The following is an 11,525-nucleotide window of genomic DNA, read 5'->3' as shown; positions in this document are numbered from 1 at the left end:
ACCTTATGTGGTAAAAGGGACTTTGCAGATGTGATTAAAGATCTTGAGTTTACTTTGGATTATCCAGATGGGCCAATATAAACACAAAGATCCTTACAGTGGGAGAGGGATACATAAGAGGAAGTCGGAGTGATGCAAAATTAGGACTCAGACCACTGTTGCTGTCTTTGCTGATGGATAAGGGGAACCACAAGCCAAGGAATGTGGGCAGCCTCTAGAAGCTGGAAGAGGTAAGGAAATACATTCCTCTCTAGAGCCTCCAGAAAGGAATATAGTTCAGCCAACATATTGATTTTATTCCTGTGAGATCAGTGTTGTGTTTCTAACCATCACTGACTCAAGTTTGAGCAAACTCTAAGAGAGTGAATGACAGGGAAGCCTGGCATGCTGTGGTTCATGGGGTCGCAAAGGGTCAGACAAGACTTAGCGACTGAATAACAACAGCCTACAGAACTGGATAATAATAAATTTGTGTTGGTTAAGACTGCTAAACTTGGTGTTACATTACACAAGCAGGAGAAAAATAATACAAGTGGTTAGGAGACAATTAGCTTCGGAGAGTGGTGAACAAACTCAGTAGACGATGGGAAAAGGCAGTAAGGAAATGATCAAATGCTGGAGAATGTAGGTCCTGAGTTATATGGTAACAGTATACTGGGAAATACTTTTGCCTGCCATAGCACAGAAGATAGAAAATGCACCTTATGGTGAAAGTACCAGTTAACTTTTTATAGCTTCTGATGATAATGTACAAGAAGAGAGAAATAAGCTAAAACTGTGTGGATCACAATAAACTGGAAAATTTTGAAAGAGATGGGAATGCTAGACCACCTGACCTGCCTCTTGAGAAACCTGTATGCAGGTCAGGAAGCAACAGTTAGAACTGGGCATGGAACAACAGACTGGTTCCAAATAGGAAGAGGAGTATGTCAAGGCTGTATATTGTCACCCTGCTTATTTAACTTATATGCAGAGTACATCATGAGAAACGCTGGACTGGAAAAAACACAAGCTGGAATCAGGATTGCTGGGAGAAATATCAATAACCTCAAATATGCAGATGACACAACCCTTATGGCAGAAAGTGAAGAGGAACTAAAAAGCCTCTTGAGGAAAGTGAAAGAGGAGAGTGAAAAAGTTGGCTTAAAGCTCAACATTCAGAAAATGAAGATCATGGCATCCGGTCCCATGACTTCATGGGAAATAGATGGGGGAACAGTGGAAACAGTGTCAGACTTTATTTTTTGGGGCTCCAAAATCACTACAGATGGTGACTGCAGCCATGAAATTAAAAGACGCTTACTCCTTGGAAGGAAAGTTATGACCAACCTAGATAGCATATTCAAAAGCGGAGACATTACTTTGCCGACTAAGGCCCGTCTAGTCAAGGCTATGGTTTTTCCAGTGGTCATGTATGGATGTGAGAGCTGGACTGTGAAGAAGGCAGAGCACCAAAGAATTGATGTTTTTGAACTGTGGTGTTGGAGAAGACTCTTGAGAGTCCCTTGGACTGCAAGGAGATCCAACCAGTCCATTCTGAAGGAGATCAGCCCTGGGATTTCTTTGGAAGGAATAATGCTAAAGCTGAAACTCCAGTACTTGGGCCACCTCATGTGAAGAGTTGACTCATTGGAAAAGACTCTGATACTGGGACGGATTGGGGGCAGGAAGAGAAGAGGACGACCGAGAATGAGATGGCTGGATGGCATCACGGACTTGATGGACGTGAGTCTGAGTGAACTCTGGGAGATGGTGATAGACAGGGAGGCCTGGCGTGCTGCGGTTCATGGGGTCACAAAGAGTTGGACACGACTGAGCGAATAAACTGAACTGAACTGAACTGAGGAACTGTTCAGTTTAAAAGAAGAATTTAGAGGAAATATTTCCAACCCAGTGCTTGTCATTTCTTAGGGAAAAATGACAGAATGACTGGCAGAGCCAGAATCCCAGAGGGAGGGGCCAAGAAGCAAGGTGAGGGATGGGTTAGGAAATCACCAGCAGAGGGATGGACAGAACCACAGTCAAGCACTATCCCGTGCCCTTAGTGTAGGGACCCTCACAACAATTTTGGTTTTGTGTCTCCCACTTCCCTGAGCCCCGTCTAGACTGAAGTGTTTGTGTGACTTTTCTTTTTCTTTCCTATTTTTAAGGAGTTCTGTTTATCTAGGTCACATCTTGTGGCATGTGGGATCTTAATTCCCTGACCAGGGATGCAGCCCGCGCCCCTACTTTGGAAGGTGGGGTCTTAACCATTGGATCACAAAGGGAGTCCCTGTGTGGTTTTTCTATACTAGGAAATCTGGACTGAAAGAAGCCAGTCTCAAATAGCTGCACCTGAGGAACAATACCTGAAGTGCTTTTGCCACGTCTGGACCTGATTTAGACGATAAGATGCTGAACTTGAATGAATGATGTCATGGGGTGAGACTTTTAGGATACCGGGTAAGTATAGTTTTGCACGTTAGGTGGGACAAGAATTCTAGCCAGAAGTTGGACAATGATGCTTGTCAAAGATGGCTCCTAAATCTTTCCCTATCTCTACAGACATAACTACTCTTCCCTTCAAGGAATGGAGTTCATTTTCCTTCCCCGCAGTCTAGGCTGGCTTTGTAACTTACTTTGACCCATGAAATATGGACAAAATAAGTCCTGACAGTTTCTGTTTTCACGTTATTGGATTCCCGAGCCATTATATTAGGATTCCATGCTGTCCTGCTGGAGAGAAGGACCATGTGGAGAATCCCTAGAGAGGGAGGCCATGTGGGGAAGAAGTGAGATGGCCCAGTCCATTGCATTTTTAAGGCTTCAGACAAATAAGGGAGGTCTTGAACCTGCTAGTTCAGCTTAGCAGCCGTCTGAATGCAGCCATGTGAGTGGCTCCAGCTGACACCATTTGAAGCAAAATGACCAGCCAATTCACAGAAACATGAGAAATTTTAAAATCATTTTTTAAGCCATTACATTTGGGGATGGTTTTTTATCTAGTAATAGATATCTAGTAATGGTTTTTTATCTAGTAATAAAGCAGTCTTTTTGTTTATAGAGGAGACCTTAAGTGAAAGACTTAAGACAAAAAGACCTGTAGAGAACGGAGGGATTTTTGAGGAGCCCAGCAGGTTCCTCTGTCCATGGGATTATCCAAGCAAGAATACTGGAGTGGGGATCCATTCCCTCCTCCAGGGGATCTTCCCGACCCAGGGATCGAACCCTGGTCTCCTGCATTGCAGGTGGATTCTTTACCGTCTGAACCACCAGGGAAGCCAAAAAGGTCTTATAGCCTCTGATTTATTCTAACTCCGTGACTATGTTTTACTGTTGGTTTTTTGGCCTTTGTCTTTGCTTTGAGATCATTTGTGATGTTGCAAATACTTTTCTAGCTGATAAAGTTGGAAATAAAAAATGGTAGAGAATACTTCACAGGCTTCTGGTTGTGCTAAAAGTTTAAAGAAGATATGAAATATGAGATATTTTCATCATAAAAAGGTTTGAAAATTTAATATTACATTTTTTTAACTTGAATATACATTGAACTTAGAGGTAATATGTTTTGTTATTAAATGTGTTATAAATATTTATGTTATTATAATACAGTACAGTCATAAGAGGCATCCATGAACATTTAACAGGTGCACTTCCCTGGTGGCTCAGGTGGTAAAGAATCTGCCTGTGGAGACCTGGGGTTCAATCCCTGGGTGGGAAGCTCCCCTGGAGAAGGGAATGGCAACCCACTCCAGTATTCTTGCCTGGAGAATTCCGTGGACAGAGGAGCCTGCCTGGCTACAGTCCACGGGGTCGCAAAGAGTCGGACACAACTGAGAGACTAACAATTTCACTCTCATGAACATTTAATAAACAATTGTTAATTTCTAAAGCAGACACTGTGAGTGAAAGTTCTGGTTAAATTTTTAGAGTGAACGCTAACTATTAGCTTAAGAAATAAATTATGTTTGTCCTGTATGAAAGTGTTGATTCCAACTGGTTCTCTGCTGGGAATTCAAAGAACCAACTCAAATATGTATGAAAGCATATCTTGTTTACTCTTGAACACCAATACATTAATGTTTACAATTTTATTATCAAGAGCAATGGTTTCTTCTAACACATGTATATCCTTGACACTGCTTCAGATAGACTCAAATCTTCTAATTATTGATGACTCCTTTTTCTTTCATTGATTACATACTTTGAAATTTTATAACTACCTTGAATCTGAAGAAAAAATTGCTTTGTTACTTTCAGGGCTTATTAAAAATTGGAAAGCTAATGGAATTTTTTAGAGTCTAGATTTCTTCCATTTTCAGAGAAAATTTCCTAGTCTTTTTATCACTCATTATAGAGGATTTTTGCCACAGAGATACGTTATTAAATGTTTGCCATTGTAACCCTGTTTTCCTCCAATTTCTCAAGTAAACATTGCACAAATATTTTAGGAAACTCTAGAGAAACTTTAAATAACTTAACACCTAATAAATTCTCATTTTAAATCACTTAGGAAGGAAGGTAGGAAGGAGGGAAGGAAAACACGTTGAACCAAGTAGCCTAATGTTTTATAATCTTAGGAGGGAAAATTCCTTTTTTTTTTTTTCCTTTCATGACACATTTCCCTGAGAACATTTGAAACAACAGAAGTCTTTGTTGCTTTAGGAAAATACTTTTGTAAAGTTAAAAATATTTTCCAGATTTAAGTCTGGACACCTCAGTTTATTTTCACAATGGGAATTAAGAAGCTTTCCCAAAAGTAGATTAATTTTACTTCTTAGATGGAATCAATGTACCAAGATATTTAAAGCTGGAACATGGTATCTTGAGAAGCCCAAGCTAGCCTTCTAGAGATGCTGCAGATCTTTGGAGGCACTACACTGAAAGAAAGGCTACACAGGGAATAACTGAAATACCCTAGTGAATACCACTAAAGGCCCAGACATGTGAGAGATGCTTTCTTGAATTTTCTCCCTTGGCTATAGCTACCATCTGAATGTAGCCACAGTAGCAAACCTGTGTAACATCATTTGAAGTAGCTATAGAAAATGGTTTAACTGGATACCAAATAACTCTATATTAAGCAAGCAGATAGTTGACTGGATTTGTTTCAGTGCCTAGTCAGTGATTCTGTTGTATGTGAAAGTAGTTATACTTTCTCAAGTTATACTTTCTTGATTCTAAACAAGAAAAATGAAGGTTTACTAATCATTGCTTTTCTTCTCAAGGTTACTAACATTAGGTCTTTACATTTACTGTGCACTTTAAAAATAATCAGTAGCATATTGCTTGTTGAAGTGAGTTTGCAAATTGCTGACAAACACCTTTTTATAACCATATATTAGAAATAATAAATATTTTCTATTTCTAATTTCAGTTCCCTAAAACATATAGTATAGTTTGTGTATCATTCTATAGAAAAGGTTTTAATTATGGGTTATTGGACAACTGACTGTAATTAAATAATAACCAGTTAGTCTTTTAGGGATAGTGTACTTGGATTAAAAAGTTGCTGCTTTTTCTGTCTACCTATACTAAGAATTTTATCCCCAGGTGCAATGGATTGATTGTTTCTGTCCCTATCCCCAGCTCTCCTCAAACCCATGTGCTGAAATCCTAACCCCCAATGTGATGGTGTTAGAATTGGGGGCCTCTAAAAGGTGATTAGGTCATCAGAGTGGAACCTTTATGAATGGGACTCCGAGCTCTTTTAAGCAAAGAAACCAGAGAGATAATATCCTCTTACATTTGTCAGAACTATACTATATCCACACCCTGAACTAATTGGCAAGGGCAGCCCAATCAGTAATTTGCATTTAAACTGGATTGACTTCATTAAAGGGATATATTATCTGAAGTCACTTCTGAATGATGTTTTAAGCAAAGAAGTAAGGAGGAAGGGGATGGGTATTGGATAAACTAATAGTTTTCAAATTTCAGGTCTCAATCCATTAGTGGATCATAAAATCAATTTAATGGAATGTAATTGACACTAAAAATGAAATAAAATGGAATCAAATAAAGTAGAAATAATAAGCTCATCATACTTGGTGCTAACATGGTTTATGAAATTTATGTTTATCTGTGTGTATATTTGGTCATGCTGAAAATGAATTTCTTAGTATCAGTTCAGTTCAGTTCAGTCACTCAGTCATGTCTGACTCTGCAACCCCATGAATTGCAGCACGCCAGGCCTCCCTGTCCATCACCAACTCCTGGAGTTCACTCAAACTCACGTCCATCGAGTCAGTGATGCCATCCAACCATCTCATCCTCTGTCATCCCCTTCTCCTCCTGCCCCAATCCCTCCCAGCATCAAGAGTCTTTTCCAATGAGTCAGCTCTTTGCATGAGGTGGCCAAAGTACTGGAGCTTCAGCTTTAGCATCAGTCCTTCCAAACACCCAGGACCGATCTCCTTCAGAATGGACTGGTTGGATCTCCTTGCAGTCCAAGGGACACTCAAGAGTCTTGAACACCACAGTTCAAAAGCATCAATTCTTTGGCACTCAGCTTTCTTCACAGTCCAACTCTCACATCCATACATGACCATTGGAAAAACCATAGCCTTGACTAGACAGACCTTTGTTGGCAAAGTAACGTCTCTGCTTTTGAATGTGCTATCTAGTATAGATCAAAGTTAAAGAGTTTGAAAGCAACTTGAGTAGACAAACAGCTATGTCTACTATAGACAATCCCCAAAGAGGTTAAATAATTTAGTGTAAGTCACATAGCAAATAAGTGAGAGAACTTGGATTTAAATTTGTCTCCTTGATTAAAAAAAGCTCAGGCTTATTGACTACATTAGTTTTACCCCTCTGACACTTAGATGCTTCCAAACAACTTATCTTTATAACAGCAGTTTTATTCTATAGAACAGTGACAGTGTTAATTTAAAATCACTCTAAAATATGCAAAAAGCAACCACATAAAATATTTAATATATAAATATTTATATTTAATAAAAAACAGACTTTAAGATAAGGCTTTTCTACTGATAATTTCAACATGATTCATGTCTCTTATCTCTAGTTGAAATTTTCCAAGCAGTGTAAGAGTAGTGATTTATAATTAATATGTTTTATTCAGATCTAAGCATAAGTGTTTCTATTGAAATAAAAAGAAATCTTAAGTACAATTTTTATACAGAAAGTAACAGCTTTATCTGTGCCAAGAGATGAGCTTGACATATATTTAGCACTTTTAAAGCACTTATTTCATTTTTTAAATAGATTTATGGCCCATTTGTTTGCTTGAACAGTTGGATACAAATAGTCTTTTTACTGAGTGCTTGATTATGAATGATGTTTGCCTCTTGGTTCCTCAGAGAAGGACCTCAGACCTTCTCTGTTTCACCCACTAAAATAGAACATGTCTGTAGCTGTTAGAAAGAACTGCATCTTTATGAATATAATAAAGAAAAAGTAAAATTAATCATAAATGACCAGTAAATGTGTTTAGTTCATGAATGATGTATTCCCATCTCACAAGAAATACTGTGGTTTCTCTTGGATGTATAAGGCTAATATTTGAGGAACTGATCTGCTGTTTTCAGAATGTTAATCATGAGAATTTTTCCTCCTTATTTGTGTTGAAAGATGAGTAAATCTGGTGTACATAAGATCACTAATATAATGCAAATAGATGTAATTTTTAAATTTTTCTGATACATGTTAATTGACACAAGTGTATATAGCATATTACATATTAGTTACACATAGGCTAACTCACCGATTATTCACTATAACATTTTAAGCCTGCTTCTAGCTGTCTAGCTATCTTCTAGCTCTCAGGCTTATTCTCTGCTGCTACTATCCATGAGAATACTTTGGAGGATATCAGACCATGTTATTAAAACATCCTGAAGAACATATTTTGAAATGCAAATTCATTGAAAAACAGAAATAGAATACGTTTGAAACCAAACTGAACACTTATTCAACAAATATTTATTGAGCATCCTCTACATGCCATTATGCTTGTGACTGTTTTTAAAATTTTTGATTTTTAAATGTTTATTGTTAGCATTTAGAAACATGATTTGTTTTGTATAGTAGCTTTCTATCCTGTGAATTTGTTAAACTCACTAACACACTTTTTTTTTTAGGATTATTGGGCTTCCACACAGACAGGTCTATCATTTGTGAATAGAGACCATTTTGTTTCTTCCTTTCCAGTAAGTATTCTTTTTATTTCTTTTTCTTGCCCAATTGAATTGGCCGGTACTTCCAGCATGATGTTGTGTGAAAGTATGGGAGCAGACATTCTTTCCTTGTTCCCAGTCTTAGCGGGAAAGAATTCAGACCTTCACCATGAAGCATGATCTTAGCTTTAGGTTGTGTATGCACATGTTACCCTTTATGAGGTTAGTGAAGTTTTCTTCTGTTCATAGTTTGCTGAGAGTTTTTCAAAATAATGAATGGAATTTGAACTTTATCAGAGAATTTTGTTTTTTGCATCTAGGAAATTCTGTCTCTTTAATCTGTTGAAATGGTGAAATACGTTTTTCTAATTGTATTTTCTAGTGTTGAACCAGTCTTGCATTCCTGGTATAGACTCATGCTATTAATATTTATATATTGCTAGGTTGATTTGCTAATAATTTGTTGAGGGTTTTTGTATTTCTATCCATTTGGCATATTTGTATTTTCAAAAATACAAATATCCCAAACCTCCTCCTACTACATTTACATTTTGTAAATAAATTAACTTTTTGACTTAAAGAAAATTTTAAATAATAATTTTAGATTAAAAGAAACAACTTTCATGTTTCTCTTTCCTGAGGTTCATATACTCACTCCTTATACTGAAATTGCAAATCATTTCTCCCCACCAGATCCATCTGTACCTAGTCATCTGGGGATCCTTTGGCAGTCTTCTCATTTTCTTCAAAGTCTTGTTCACTCTAACTGGTCAGACTGTATAACTAGAGACAGAGCAGGCTCCACCACTATAGATGGTCTCCCCGCTTTCCCCCTATAAACTCATGACTTCCAGGTAGCAGTGGGACACAAAGATGGCAGCTGGTCCATACAGATGTGCACAGAGGAATCACCTGGGTCGTAGTCCATGAGGACAACCAGTCACAGGAAGAGATGGTTGACCAAGGGCAAAAGATCCAGCAAACACTTCGGGGCAGGGTAGGCATACTAGCGAGTCACTAGTAATGAGAAACTTTCTTTTTTGCTGTTTGTTTTAACTTACATGCAGAGTACATCATGAGAAACGCTGGGCTGGAAGAAGCACAAGCTGGAATCAAGATTGCTGGGAGAAATACCAATAACCTCAGATATGCAGATGACATCACCCTTATGGCAGAAAGTGAAGAGGAACTAAAAAGCCTCTTGAGGAAAGTGAAAGAGGAGAGTGAAAAAGTTGGCTTAAAGCTCAACATTCAGAAAACGAAGATCATGGCATCTGGTCCCATCACTTCATGGGAAATAGATGGGGAAATATTGGAAACAGTGTCAGACTTTATTTTGGGGGGCTCAAAATCACTGCAGATGGTGACTGCAGCCATGAAATTAAAAGACTGTTACTTCTTGGACGGAAAGTTATGACCAACCTAGATAGCATGTTGAAAAGCAGAGACATTACTTTGCCAACAAAGGTCCATCTACTCAAAGCTATGGTTTTTCCAGTGGTCATGTATGGATGTGAGAGCTGGACTGTGAAGAAGGCAGAGCACCAAAGAATTGATGCTTTTGAACTGTGGTGTTGGAGAAGACTCTTGAGAGTCCCTTGGACTGCAAGGAGATCCAACCAGTCCATTCTAAAGGAGATCAGTCCTGGGTGTTCATTGGAAGGACTGAAGCTGAAGCTGAAACTCCAATACTTTGGCTACCTCATGCGAAGAGTTGACTCATTGAAAAAGACCCTGATGCTGGGAGGGATTGGAGGCAAGAGGAGAAGGGGACGACCGAGGATGAGATGGCTGGATGGCATCACCGACTCAACGGACATGAGTTTGGGTGACCTCCGAGAGTTGGTGATGGACATGGAGGCCTGGCGTGCTGCAATTCATGGGGTTGCGAAGAGTCGGACATGACTGAGCGACTGAGCTGAACTGAACTGAACTGACTGATGATGGTGAAACCGTATCTGGCTCTGTTACCAGGTCTGCAATCATTTAGACAAAGCCTGCAGATAGCCTACCAGGGAAGTCTGTATTTTAATGGCTACGTCCCCTAATGTACTTATAATACATTAACAGTACATAGTGTATCAGTGGGTCATTGTTAACCTCTCTCTTTATTTTCTAAGTTGTTTTTAGATCTTGGGCATATCAGCTATGGGATGATGCAGGATATTTTTAAGGATTTTTCCCTAAGATTTTACAGTGTTATGTAAATCGTGGGGAAGGATTATAGGGGTTTGAGGAAAGAAAGGCAGTAATAAAAACTGAAGAAAGGGAATGAGCAAGAGAAGGGGCCAGGGTGAGAATGAGAGTGTGCATGAGACTAAAGGCTTGGCATATTTTAAGCCTGAGATCAACATTATTTCTTAATTGAGGCTTTTTCATGTAAGAATCAGCCCTTAAACTGCAAATATAACTATACTGGCTTTAGGTAAAACTGTTTAGAAGATGAAGCCCCTCCATGATCTGATCCCAACTCTACTTCATTCTCACCAACTGCCACCCTTTAGCATACACTTAGTCTTCATCACCTTTGAGTTTCTGAAGAATACTAGGCTATGCCATGCCTCTGTGCCTTTACATTTTTTATTCCTTTTCCTTGAAATGTCTGGTTCTTGTCTTTGCTGTAACACCTCTTCTGTGACTTCCTCCCAGACCATAAATTCTGTAAGAGTTAATAATTCTTCTTATGCAAAACATTATGTGTAGTACTTTCATTATAACAAGTAATTGTTGTAATTATTGGTTTTGCATTTGTTGTGTCACTGATCTGTGAGTTCCTGTGGGCAGGGCAAAGTCTTACTTGTCATTTTGTCATATGTTATCACTGCCTGGTACACCATAAGCTCTTAGAGAATGCTGGTTGATCTAAATCAAATAGAGCTGTAACAAGAAGTCACTGTACAGTCTCTCACTTTGTAGACTTGTGTTCAAATATGCAGCTGTGTTGTGCTATTATAATTTATCTACTCTGGGAAGAAAAAAAAACGAACAACATTATTTTAGACAGATAGCTGGGTCAAGCAATCATATTCTGTTTTTCCATTGGGATAAAGGAAAAATATATTGAACAGAATCCTCTTACATCAATTTGTTATATTTAAGGGGAAAAAGTATTTTCAAAATTTTCCAAAAGTCAGTTAGAAAAATTAAGCCCCTATGCAATGTGATACTTCTAAAAATAATGCCCAAAGGAACAGCAGTTCTAGAGAATAATAAATCCAACCGTGGCTAGATTCCATCTTCATTTTGGAAACAACCACAGCTGTGGCCAGCCCAGTCAGACAGTGGAATGCAGTTGAGAATTTGACATGGGGGAGAAAGAAAAGGGAACTAGGTTTCCTGCTCTGAGGCAGTTGGCACAGAGTCCCTGGTTCCTCCCCTTCCCCCCATCCACTGTCCCCAACTCTC

General features: G+C 38.6%; 1 long non-coding RNA gene across 1 annotated transcript; it reads left to right on the top strand.

Moving 5' to 3' along the window:
- Positions 1-271: 271 nt before the first annotated feature.
- Positions 272-11,018, top strand: LOC138443710 (uncharacterized). Its single transcript, XR_011258243.1, has 4 exons — positions 272-1,725; positions 2,295-2,442; positions 8,085-8,153; positions 9,188-11,018. It is a non-coding gene; the product is annotated as an uncharacterized lncRNA (long non-coding RNA).
- The last annotated feature ends 507 nt before the right edge of the window (positions 11,019-11,525 follow it).

Source organism: Ovis canadensis, chromosome 7, assembly GCF_042477335.2.
Source record: "Ovis canadensis isolate MfBH-ARS-UI-01 breed Bighorn chromosome 7, ARS-UI_OviCan_v2, whole genome shotgun sequence".
Lineage (NCBI taxonomy): Eukaryota > Metazoa > Chordata > Mammalia > Artiodactyla > Bovidae > Ovis > Ovis canadensis.
Note: the sequence above shows the minus strand (reverse complement) of the source record. Positions and strands in the feature narration are given on the sequence as shown.